The sequence below is a fragment of the Coccinella septempunctata genome, chromosome X (assembly GCF_907165205.1).
Source record: "Coccinella septempunctata chromosome X, icCocSept1.1, whole genome shotgun sequence".
NCBI lineage: Eukaryota > Metazoa > Arthropoda > Insecta > Coleoptera > Coccinellidae > Coccinella > Coccinella septempunctata.
In genome coordinates, this window is record NC_058198.1 from 9,093,747 (window position 1) to 9,107,895 (window position 14,149).

General features: G+C 33.9%; 1 protein-coding gene across 22 annotated transcripts in view; it reads left to right on the forward strand.

The window, feature by feature from the left end:
• LOC123321353 (calcium-dependent secretion activator) overlaps positions 1-14,149 on the forward strand; it is a 98,238-nt gene that overhangs the window by 12,703 nt on the left and 71,386 nt on the right. For 21 of the 22 annotated variants that reach the window (XM_044908863.1, XM_044908876.1, XM_044908856.1 and 18 more), the window contains exon 2: positions 11,581-11,725. The exons of the other annotated variant lie outside the window; for it this stretch is intronic. The gene's annotated coding sequence lies outside the window, so the exon portion shown is untranslated. The remainder of the gene's footprint in view (positions 1-11,580; positions 11,726-14,149) is intronic. 22 annotated transcript variants of the gene reach the window in all.

The following is a 14,149-nucleotide window of genomic DNA, read 5'->3' on the forward strand; positions in this document are numbered from 1 at the left end:
CAGTAGTAGATATGGTGGAAACCCTTAGTATCGAGGGGAATATCCTCCCCTTCATACTATCGTTGAATGCGATCAATAGGTTCGTTGATTTTCAATAAATAGCTGCATTTTTTGTTTGGAAATATTCTTTATGTAGCTTTTTTTGGCCCTTATGTCGTCTACAGCAGAAAACTCTTTCTTGTGGTTACATTTTCGAACATCAAAGAAAGGTTCTTGGCCTATTAGCTCCTTTCTTGTCAAGTGTATTGGCTGGTCCCTTAATTTCTTCCCTTATTCTTGCCTAATTCGTTGATTTTCCTTCGTCACTCTCCCATCATCAGAAACTGCATTATTGAAATAATACCCTAAATGATCTTTTTATCATTTCTCAAACGAGTAAAAAGAAATGGCCACAAGAAACAGATCGTATAACCTCTTTCGCTGTTTCAATCCTCCCATAGTATTAGCAGAGGAAATTCAAATTCATTTCTAAGTATCGATTGAGAAATACCTTGGTAGGTGTATGTATTTCCCATAAAACATTTTTGGGAGTTTCCTCCCACAATCTGAAACAAAGGAAATGAAAATCACACTCAAATTGAACTTTGTTCCAGGAAAATGCATGCATGTTCCTTTCGTTATTTTCAAATCATAAAGTATAGTACAGGGTGTGTCTTCAACTTGTACAAATATGTTAACAGTAGATTCTTGAGGTCAAAAGAAGCACTATTTTCCTATACCATTTTTTCCAATTCTGCTCTGATAAAAAGATATAGCCATTTTAAGTTTTCATAATGAGCTGTGCTACCCCTGGAGTAACAAGCTGAATATATGCCACTACACATCTGTGGAATTTTTAAACAGAGGTGCATTCAGCAAAAGTACCCAATTTTCCGAATATCACAGATATTTTTTATTATCAAATTACTCGAAAACAGCCCATTATACGAGAAAATATGAAGAATATATTTTTCAGATAGCGCCCAAGTTTCAAGAGTTGGGTTTCTATGAATTTTTGGTATTTTTATGGTACGTAATAGTCATATTGAGAAAACTGAAAGACGTGGGTGATATATTGTGTTCGAAAAAGATTAATCCAAAAAATGAAAAACTAAATTCTGAAATTCATTTCATTCGATAAAACCGTTTGTGAGATAGAACTAAAAATAACATTTTTCATGGTTGTTCAACAGCCTGTATCTTTCAAACTGAGTTGAAAAAAAAAGGTTTCTTTTGACCTCAAGAATCTGCTGTTGAAATATTTGTTAGAGTCAAAGACTCACCCTGAATACAGCAATTAAAATACATAAAATGAGGTATAACAAACTCTAAATTTGTTATTCATTCCTTTCTCATCAATCTTGCAGCTCTAATTCGTTATTTTTTGAATCTTGCAAATGTTCATGGAACTACCCCTTTTGGAATACCTATTGTACAGGGTTCAACTACGATTATTATTTCCATATGAATTTTTGATGATGCTCCTACAAATGACTTCTTTTCAAAATATTAAATATCAAAATGAACTAGATCTCATATGTTTCTTCTTGAATCATAAAACAACACCTACCAAATAATGGTATTATGTTCTATAAATAATTCTCATCATTAAGAAGCGGATAGCAAATTTTTCTACTGAAGAAATGTTTCAAGTCCCAGGTGATTTCAGATTAGATTAGTCTGTCATTCTAGGGTTAAAGTAGTTCGCTTATAATTTAATCGCAAGTAGACTCATAGCATCACAGCAATGAAAAATACTAATTACTTTTTTTTTCAACCTTGGAGAAAACAAATGGAAACTGCTCATGTAACGTCCTTCATAACAATTCATTCAGTCAAGGTCCTGGCTATACAATCCTGAGAGATTCGCTTTGCGGAGTTTCATTATCTCGAGTCCCTGCTTAGGGTATCTGTCAAGCGGATGTAACATATTATTTTCCGCCCCTATGGACAAAGTCTCATTCTTAACTCGTTTGCAATATAAAACGCTTTATGATTCATATAAATATTTCGAGATCATCTTATCCTGTGTTCCTATATAAACATCGACATAAAAAATACCCAGAATTCCAACCAGTTCTCCAAATTCCTCGAGTAGCGAATGTTACTACTGCTTCTAATAAACTTTTAACTAATTTCGAATCTTTATTTTGCCGCCCCTTGTACACAACATCGGTACACCCCTTGCACATCAGTCTCTGCACCGATCTTCTATAACTTATTTACGAGACTGTTATTTTACGTGCTCAGAATTATCTGAAGTTTTAATCGGGACAACAATAAACTAATACTGAAAATACCTTGATACGTGTTCAGAACATCCTTGCTTCCGGAGAAATGAGATATAATCAATTTTCAGGACACATGCTATAGCCACGTGAACATTTTGGGAAATGTGGCTGAAAGTTTAAATCTATCATATTGATAGGTTTAGATGTTAACTGGGTTTATTGGGGATTGCAATCTTCCTCAACGTTATACCACTTCAAAACGAGATAATTCACTTGGAAATATTGAGATTGTAACTTTTTTTTTCAACTATGTGTTCGTTTCAAGTACTTAATTCAAACGTTACAGTTTTTCTCCTATAAATACACCAATTTGAATTTCTTTACAATAATATCTGACACTTAACTCCAAATTTTCAGGAAAATATGTCTAGCATATCGTAGTTTATGTCAACAATGTATGCATGCTCAAATTTCGATCCCTCAAAACATATTAGCGTGATGAAAATCCTCATCTTTTCCTAGAGAAAAATGTTCACCACACCAAATAATTGAGTTTGTGGGAAGGGATTTTGTCAACTAGGTTCAAAGGCCCAATTTTTATTGTGGGAAGTCCAACAGGGAATATGTACCTGAAGATTCCTGAAAATCTCGCAACTCCTCAAAAAAGAGGAAAATTAGAAAATCATTTTTAGTAATAGGTATCTCCTAAATTATGTAATTAAAAAAAGTTAAACTTCCCTTTCTCAACTTCAAATGAATAATTGTGTTCAGGCTTACTCAAATATTTTCGAGAAAAACACCTGCAAAAAATAATTAATTTAGGGAAGTTTTCAAAAACATTACCTTTATGGTCGCATTCAATTTACAGTAGGGGAAGTGGGGGACGTAGAATCCATGAAATTGATATTTTTTTTAATAAAATCATGAGAACTGTGATTTCATTTATTTGCATTTGTTTTTAAATGACATTTCTACCATTTCGAAATGATGTAACATCAAAATTAGACACATTTAAGTCTCAATTCCCTTTTTCTGCGAAATCCTTCTGAAATTTTGTAAACCAAACAAGCTTTCACATGACCCATAGTGCTATTTTGAAGCAATGGTGGCTATGGTCTCAAAAATAGATCAGGGACTGAAAAATTCTGCCACCTCTTCTAAACATTCAAAACGTGTTTTTTATCTTCTATCTTTTTGAAGATATTGGCAATTAGGAGTGTACGTTGGACACACTGTATTTCCTGAACCTAAACTATTCGAGATTATCTCGCTGAACTATTTTATAGGAAATATTTCACACTATCGAGGGTTCCATACTTGCTCAAGTTATGAAACTTCTTATGCATAATGTATAGCCTCATTATGTGAGGGAATGGTTGACGGTGAGAATTCAAAGAAATTGAAAAAGTGTGTGAAATTCGAACGTTTGCCTTGGAGGGATCCACCATACCATGGATAGGAACGTGAGAATATTATCCAACGAAAATTATTATTTACGTGATTGATCATATTCGATAAATCACTCCAAGTATTTATCAACATAATCTTATCTTATCTATCCTCTATATTATTCGACTTTACTGTAGGGTGAATTCTTCATTCAATATGAAATAAACCAGAACTATTATTGGCTTTATATGAAATATTATGTGAGGAAAGGATAGTGAAATATTAGATGGCCAAAAAGTTTTTTTGGGAACTTTCGTACTTAGCCACAGTGTCATAGTTCTCAAGTTTGCTCCCTTTGATTCAATTTCCTTACTGAGAAACACGAAAAAAATTAAAAAATTCGGAATATGAATAGGGAAAGGGAAAAAAGACTTTGAGAATTTTCGTTCAGAGGTATTGGAATTATGGTTAAAATTCATTCATTCGACAGACGTGGAAATGCGGTGTACTCGCAATACACCACTAAATTATTAACGGCAAGGCCTTGATGCCTGTTACAGTTGGAATTTTTCCTATTATTGCCATAGTTTTTCGATTTCATGCATGGTACAAAAGTTTACCTGAAACAATCCTTGAAAAAGTCTGCATTGCGAACGGAAATAGTGTTTATCATCAGAAAAAATGTTCGACCTGTTTATTTTATTTTTTCATTGTGAATAACGATCAATATTCGTAAACAGATGTACAGGGTGTCAGCCAGAAAAAGACCCCTATACCTTATACCTATGTGAATCTATAGGAGATACTGAAAAAAATTTCAGTTGTTCACTCCTGATGTGTTTAAATTGGCAGTAGGAAGATACTTTTTTTTAATTGAAACATTCATTCGACATTCGAATAGAGCTGAAGAAAACGAAATCAGATATATAGTTTTATGGGTCTCAGATTGCTGGTTTCGGATTTACTGATAGTTTTCAGCAAAAATTATCCAATATTCAAAATACAGTAGGTAGGTTATCTTTCTAGCCATCGAATCAAAAATTAGTAAGCTATTATTATAAACAGATCATTTCTGAGAGGTCAAAAGCAGTGTTGTCACATTTTGAAAACGCATAATTTTCTCTTTTTCTTCAAATGGGAAACCCCATATAAAATGGCATCATTGAAAGGCTCTTTAAGTCCTGTATTTAACCATATACGAGGATATATTGAAAAAGTCTTAGCCTACCATAGAACCAAACAAAATTTCAATGTCAAAATATCATATTACTCAACATATTCTCCTCTTAATTGGATACATTTATGACAGCGAACCTGCAACGTCTCTAGACCTTTCAAAGAAAATGTTTTTTCTTGCTCTGCAAATCAGACCTCCACAGCTTTTATTACCTCCCCGTTGGAAAAAAATTTACGACCTATTAAACTTTTTTTCAGTTGAGGAAAGAGATGATAGTCGGATGGAGCCAAATCTGGTGAATAAGGGGGGTGTTCTAGTAATTCAAACCCTAAATCACGAATTTTTTGCATGGCAACATGAGATTTGTGTGCAGGGGGTTGTCCTGCAGAAACAAAACACATTTGGATAGCTTTCCGCGTCTTTTCTCTTTGATTTTTTCCCGTAGAGTGGTCAGTAATGTCGAATAGTAATCTACGGTTATTGTTCTACCCTTATCCAAAAAATTAATCATGATTACTCCATGGCAGTCCCAAGAAACTGAAGCAAGAACTTTTCCAGCAGATTTTTGGACACGAAACTTCTTTGGTCTTGGAGAACCAGAGTGTCGCCATTCCATCTATTGTTGCTTTGTTTCTAGATCGTAGAAATGTACTCATCCATAGTAACAAATCTGTTTAAGAAGTCTACATCGTTTTCAAATCGAGCACAGATCGAACGCGATGCTTCTACCCTTGCTCGCTTTTGGTCAACATTCAAACATTTGGGGGTCCATTTTGCAGCAATTTTTTTCATGTCCAAATTGACGTGAACTATATGAAATATTCAGTGCTTCAGATATCTGTTTTAGCCCAATTCGGCGGTCTGATAAAATCATGTCATGAACTGCATCGATATTTACGGGGAATGACGCAGAAACTGGCCTTCCCGATCGGTCATCATCTTCCATGGAAAATTTACCTATTTTGAAGCTTGCAGTCCAATTTTTCACGGTCGCATACGAAGGACATTGATCGCCAAGGGTATTAAGCATATCTTCGTAAATCTGCTTACCTCTTAACCCTTTTAAATACAGCTACTTGATGATGGCTCGATACTCCAATTTTTCGATTTCCACAATTTCGGTGGACATCTTCCTTCTTTTAATTTATTGCGTAACTCAGGTTTACTTCTTTGACCTCAAACTTCATACTGACACTGAATGAGTTATTGGTCGTTGCTATGTCAACGCAATAGTTTTTTTATGCATGGAACTGGTCTAGGCTAACTAGATATCAATACATCCTCGTATATGAGTTTTTTTATGCATGGAACTGGTCTAGGCTAACTAGATATCAATACATCCTCGTATATAAGTTGAAAAACAGTAAAGCAACACACATCAAAGCTGAGCACATGGTCAAAACCTTATTTTCGTAAAAATTCAGTAACTCAGTTTATAGATGAAGTGTTTCTTTTCAGAAGCACACTAAAAGCATCGTGCTTCATAATTATATGGATTGAATATTGATGTATTTACTCATTTTAGCTTATTTCCACCATGCTTCGATATATCGATGATGCTCGTAGAAAATTGGAATTTCCATACCTTTTCACTCCATGAACGAGAATCTGCATCTATGCAGCGTGCCTTTTGATCTTCCACGAGGCCTATTAGTCCATAATGCAGGCTACCTCGTATCAGACATCAACTTGGAATCAGAAGTGAAAAAGATGGGAGTTGCAAATTGAAAATGGAAAAATAATTTGCCGCATTTTTCCTTAAATCACGTTCGTTCGGTTTGCTACTGGAAATAACGCTGCACCGCCAGTTGGAATTGGACAAATCGATATTTCCATTCTGCGGACAGTTATTGTCGTTTCTGGTTTCCTTTTTGCCCCATTCGATATATAACTATATTCCAGCTTTTCAAGACGCGAGCTTAATGTACAAAAAATGTCTATTGAGGTTGGGCGAAGTCCTGCTCCTTTTAAAGCTCTCTTCGGTTCGAATTCCTCATCTTACTCTTTTGATGTTATGAAAAGCATGGACAATTTCATAAATTGAATGCTTGACTCCATGAGTAGGAACGTGATATTGAACTGACTCACTTCATTGAAACTTATGGAAGTGCTGTTATCATCAGAGCCAAAAGTTTTCTTCGGAACCTTGCTTCTCAAGCATCTGCAAGATTATTAATCAGATTTCTGTTTGTCCTGGTGGAAATTTCTCTGAAAAATTGCTGCCTTTTATATATACATATTTTTTTTTATAAGAGCATTACAATTTTTAATATCAAATAATAATAGGAGCATGTGAATGAGGTACAATTTTAGCAGAGGTTAGCGTAACGGGGTACCATACAGTTTTGCTTAAGGAAAAAACCCAATAAAAACCCTTTCTGATCGTGAATGTAGTGGATTGTAAGAGATTAAACAGTTTACAGAATAAGGTAAAATATTTCATATTGAAGGGCATCTCGAACTGCAAAAATTGATCCTTTCCTCGAAGAAAAAGAAATCCAGTAACTCTTCTCCAATTTACCAGAAAATTTTGTCTGAAATAAAAAAAAACAAAAGTTTTGAAGTTACTACCATTATCATCAACAAAAACACGAAACCTTCTATCTGTCAGCATGTTTTTCAGTAAGCGAACCATCTGTCCACACTTAAGATGTGTATAAAGCCTGAAAATCAAACCATCCTTCCCATACTGTGTCATATGCTGTAGATAAATCCACAAATGCTGTTCCTGTTTTTAGTTTATCATTGAAACCTGCTTCAATTAAAGCAGGTAAATTGTAATCAGAACCTGATTACAACAATTTCTATTTTTCCTGAAACAATTTTGGAAAGTGTCTTCTAGAGTCGATTCAACCCTAAAAAGATTTAGAATTTTGAAATTCGATCTCTAACGAATCAAACTGCCACAGTTTGTTTTTCTTTCCTCTATAAGTACAATGAATGGCTTGAATTTTAGTCAATCACTGCTTTTTACGAGCAACCAGTCAGTTCGTCCTACTGTAATTATTGTACAAAAAGTGAGATAAAAAAACCAATGAAGCACAAAAGATAATTCACTCATCTTAGCTAATGAAATCTGTATCCCGAAAGTTTTTTCACCAATACTAGGTGCTTTTAACTCTAGGACAAGTAATATCGCTTTTACGACTCTGATTTGCGTCTGTTACCACAACTTTTTCACTATTTGGACTACGATGTACAATGGGAGGGAGAAATAGAAAATAAAGATTCATATAAAACGAAATGATTTTTTCCAGTGTGTCAATTTGCTCTTTTTTATAATCAACAATAAAAAACAGAATCAGTAATTTTTCGATGGGGTAGCTTTTTTATATCTAAAAATTGAAAACTATTTCGAATAACCCGTGCTCTGACATATCAGTAATGCATTTACAGAAATCCCAATTTCAGATAAGTGACAATGAAATCTCTGCATTCACTACAGAAAAATATTTTAAGTAATTAAAAGTAAAATCAATCAAAATTTCCAATGAAAGCCAACTGTTCCATTACTTAGTGCTCTCTCAAAAAAACCGCTAGTAGCATCCAGGATACAAATTCAATTTGCCGGGTAAACATGGTGTTTGAATTTCGGCCAATTTTCAGTTCGAAGCTAAATTTAAATCAGTCGATGAATGTTTATCGGCAAATAAGACTAAATATTGAAATAGGCATTCAAATGGACGTTTCATTCAACAACCAGGATTTTCGTTCACATTTCCGATCTTTACTGGGAATTTTCTTGTCATCTTGTTCGATGTACAGTTACCAGTTACGCCATTAATGAATTACCTGTTAATACCTAAGCTTAGTCGTCGAAGTTTTCGGAATTTTTCATTATTAAACCCTACTTACACTTAATAATGTTCCATCCACTCGATGTTGGAAACTAATTGAGCAAATTCACTGAAGTTTAAGATGACATCTCAATTTCATCGAATATGTCTAACAAACTTGATATTCGGAAAGGGATTCATTAGCTTGACGAGCAACGGCAAATAAATGAAACCAAAGAAGCGTACAATTGGACAATGGTTAACAAGCTCCTAGTTTGTCCTCGCGGATCACACCAGTTTTTCCCGATGGTGAAAAAATTGGCAACAGTTTTTTCCATTCAAGTTTTCCCCCTCTGATAAAAGAGGATGCTTCACTTGCAACTACGCTAAAGGCGTAGGACGATCGTTTCGCGCAGGATTTCTCTGCTAATTCGATTTTATAAATGCTCAGGCACATCCAACTCTTTCATCTATAGATTCTATAGGACCTAGAATATAAACTACCTATAGGAAGAGATAGGTACTAAAAACTGCCAGACTGCACTTAGGCTGAACGTTGTACAAATCTCCTTTCAATTAACAACTCCAAGAACTTCTGTTTACCAATTACCAAAATTCTTCTTTCTCCGATCTTGAAATTCCAAAACAAACCTTCTTCCTGTTTGAGTTTGATTTACAGCAATTCAAAATGAAAATAAACAGTCTGCTAATTCTCGTTCAGGTCACCAACTAGTTTTATCTTTCCCCCTGATGAACAAACATAAAAAAAACTATCATCTTATAAACATCTTAAGCGCACCCCTAATACAGTCTAACTTGGAATAAATTCAGTAAATCGAAGACAGTTTTTTTGTTGTAAATATGCTCGGAAAGGAAAATTAGTATTTCAAATGGTGAACCTCTTGATATGAGAAAATTTTACACAGTAAGTCCCATCTGTTACTTGTAACTTTTTCACTCAGATCTCATAAGAAGTTTGTGTTGGCAATTTACCTAATTTCATCCATCATAAGTAGACACTGTTTGTTACAGTTAGTTCATATTACTACATACTTCCAGTAATTTTTCACCTCGTGAAGGTGACAGTTATATTAATTTCACTTCATGATTTTATTTTTCATTGAATCATTCTTAGAGGTTGTACCAAATTTATATTTGTTTTATATATTTGAAATCGCCACCAGTTGCAACATTTTATGGTGAGTAAAATCTGTTGAAGATTCATCTGGTACTATTCCTAACGATGAGTTATTGAAAAAAAATACCCTGTACCACTTAAGGAGGTAGTAGAACCTCAAAATTCAAGAAGATAAGATTGAAGATATTGAATTTCATCGTGAGTTGTGAGCACTATATCGATCAAAAATAAATCGAAAATATTGAAATCGAATAGACTATATTAACGCTTTCAAAATTAAATGATACTATATTAGAATAGGAATCGAAATACTTACATCAAATCCTTGTACCAATCATTCGATAAACTCTTTTTCAAGGCTTATTCATTTCGAATGAAAAAGTCACGAATATTCACAAAACACTGATAATTATTGAAAAGGCACAGGGTTATTTGTAGAATATCCACCTCCTCTGGAGAACGCACGAAACAAAACTGAAGATGAATTAGAAAGTAGACGTTATATCGAATTGAATGGTGGGGGTGAGGTATTTCGTGGCAACGTAATCATTATCTATAAATAAGAAATGGATCACGCCTTCAACAGTAAGGCAGGTAAATAATAAACAAATTAATTCAGATGCATAACATCCGCAGATAATTAAATCAACGAATGTTACGGTCTAAATCGAACTAACAAACTACCATCGCTCGAAGTATTACCAGAATTTTCATTTCGTCGACAAAGAGTAGATGCTGACCATGGTTTCGGTCTTATTTGACCTCGTCAGAGCAACAAAACTCAATTGTCAACGAAATGCTATGAATTGCCGGCTCCTTTTATTCCATATCAGTAGCGGGTATGATGTATAAATACATCGTACCGACATCTGACAGAGAAACGGGAACCAACCCAATTCAATTTCCTAACTCTCAGAGCGAAGATAGCAGTATGCATCCATATGCTTTATTCCCATATTGCAGATATCGTATATTACGATAATTAAGCAAGGGAAAAAGCGCGGAAAGGTTCGGATCTACTGTTGAAATATTTGTATGAATCAAAGACTCACCCTGTATATGTATATTTGAAATCAGAAGAAAGAGCTCTACCGATTAGGAAAATAAAATATACTACGCTTCATTTGAAAAGAACAATCAATCATGTAACCTGTTACATGAAATTTTCAGGTTTACGATACTTTTTTGCATTTCCGCTTACTGAATTCTGAATGCCCAAAATCAAGAGATAGATATTGAGTAAAATATAAACAATCACCCTGTTCATATAGTTATAATGATATTTCCATGCGAAATTTGTACAAAAATATAGTGTTATATTTCAAATGGTTAAAATTTTAACTCGTTTTTTGGCACAAATCATTTTCAAATTATGGAAAAGGAACCAAAACACATCAAATCTTCATATTGTGATCCCAGCATTCTCAGAAATATCAATGAAAAATCCTGTTAACACGTGATCAGAATTTTTGCATGATATCTCAATGAAATTGACCGTTTTCCGATGAATAGGAACCTGTTCGAACTGAAATATTTTCATCTATTCCCTTCAGGATGTTTGGTACCAATGAAGTTCACGTTGACTGTCGGGAATTGCATAATACATTAAATCCTTTTTTCTAATCCTGAGCATTTATAGTACCATTCATAGCTTTGAACTTTCGCGGTTTATAACTCCAGTGAATTTACGCAAGAGCGGAGCTATGGAAAGAGAAAAAAGCCTTTGTTCTTTGCGATCCTGAGATCCTGTTCTTGACAGCGTTTTATTAGTCTCTGAATGCGCCGAAATACGAGTTTCCTTTCATCAGAAAGTAATTTTTCATCATAAACGCTTCGTGTACTGAACATAATTGAGCTTCACGCCTTCAGATGGAATTTTTTTCCTTGCAGAACTGGACCTCTTCTGGAAATTTCCCCTTTTCAATTCTTCCGGTTGCGAAGAACTGAAAGGAACATATGAGCAAATTATATTGGATTTCTCTAGAAACTTGCCAATACATGACAACATCCCATGCATAAGCGACCGACCTTTCAAGTAAGTTTTATGTTTTATGTCTTGTGTAACCTTTCCAGGCTTCCTCGGAAGTTATCACAATGTCCTCCAGAATATCAATCCTCCGTGAAAAATAGATATGAAGAACTTTTATGATTTATACAGGGCGAGTCAACAGTGTATAACTAAGAAATTTTGAGCTAGAAGAATGATTCAAACTTTGGCGGAATCCATTCTACTTAGCGCATAAGCTAACATTATTTTTGACTTTATAGCATGTTCTGAAAGTGGTGAAAACGATATCATATTCTGAATCTATACCCACTCATTTCGAAATATCCCAATTGTTATGATATATCTGTGTGTTTCTTTGAGGTAGGCAACTTTCTCCGACTAATTTCATGGTTAAGATGGTTTTAACTAGACATCATATTTTAAAAACCGTTCGAGATGAATGTATGGTTTTTATGGAATTCCTGAAGAGTATACAGATAGTCTGAAAGACACTATGATTTTTAGAAAATGATCTTATAAAATGAAAATACTTCAAGTTTCTCAAATGGCAATGCCCAAATATGTATCACATCTAGGTGTACTATGATTTTTCTTAAGAGAAATAGTTTTTCGAATTCCCAAAAATTATTTTCTTTTCCTCTTTAATTAAGAAGTTTCAAAGTAGTTTTTTTTACAAATATAGAGCTTACAGATTTTCGAAAATAAAATTATGCCTCCCCCCAAATCACTCCTGAAACCGCCACGTATATATGTATCATATTTTCGAAAAATTCAGACGTACAATATTGATGCTATATTGAAAATTGAGTACATGGGCGCTTAGGCAAGTCGATTAGTGAATTGAATGAATTTCACACAATTATGTCGTGTTTAATAGAGTGATTTATCGAAGGGTTGATCGTAGCTTTCTGTGCCGAACAATAAGAATTAATTAGGGACCGCACAAATAGACGAATAAACCGGTTTGACACATGAATTGAACGTAATTCAAAGATAATTGTATCATTTGTCACATCCAATTCTCGTGATGAATATGAGTGCTTTACGGAGTAGTTATCAATGAGAAAAAATAGATGGAGGAAGGGAAAACGCAATTAAATTGAACATAAATGAATCGGGGAGCTTCATTCTAGCTTTTAAGGTAAAAGTTAATACATACATATTAGTTAGTTAGTTAGCGCACACGAATGAATTATAATCCGCATTATTAAACAAAGTGAGCCATTGAATTGAATTGAATCTTTTGAAGATCCAGTATCGCTTCAACCCTTAGTGTTACAACCCAGGCTTGAATAGGGGAGATAGGATAAGTGATACCTCATTTGAAAAGCCTTTCTATTCAGAGTTCAGCACATTTATTTTTTTTTCATAAAATTCATTCTCGTGGACGTGTCCGCACTTATACTTATCAACTGGGACTCACGATGGTTTCCAGAGAAATCAGAGCAGTTATACAGAGTGAGTCTTTGACTCGTACGAATATTTTAACAGTAGATTCTTGTGGTCGAAAGAAACACTTTTTTCTATACCATTCCTTCCGATTCACCCCTGATGAATAGATATAGCCATTTTAAGTTTTTATAATGAGCTATGCCACCCCTAGAGAAACAAAATTTATTTTAGAATAACAAGCTAAATCTACGACATTACACATCTGTGTATCTTTTAAACAGAGTTGCATGCATCCACAGTACCCAATTTTCTGAATATCATAGATATTTTTTATTTTTGAACATCAAATTACTCGAAAACATGCATGAGAAAATATGAAGAATACTTTTATTTCAAACATTCATTAAATAGCGTCCAACTTAGTTTCAAGAGGTGGGTTTTTCGATTTTTTGGTATTTTTATGGTACGTAATGGTCATAATTAGAAAACTGGAAGACGTGGGTGATATATTTTGTGCGAAGAAGATTCATCAAATAAATCCATATTCCGAAACACATTTCATCCGATAAAACTGTTTGTGGGATAAAAATATTTTTTATTTTTCAACAGCCTGTATCTTTAAATTCGAGCCGATTCGGAAAAAATAGTAGGGGAAAAAAGTGTTTCTTTTGACCTCAAGAATCTACTGTTGAAATATTTGTACGAGTCAAAGAGCAAGTAAAATCTATATACATACATATATACTCTCCATAGCTTCGAAAACTATCATTTTCAGTTAGATTTTAACGATCTTTTCTGAAATACATCATATATACACATATATACACTTTTATGTATATGTATATGCTATGAAGATATATTTTTTTTTTGAGTTAGATCACAATTTTTTTCAATGCAATTTTTATTAAATTTTTTTTTACATTATCACTAAAACAACGAAAATACTACCACTTTAACGAATATTCCATCTGATCGTTGCAATAATTTATATTTATTAATTTCCAAACATTCTAAAAGGTTCAGTTTTTGACTTTTAGCTATGTAAAAGTTCCAAGTCTT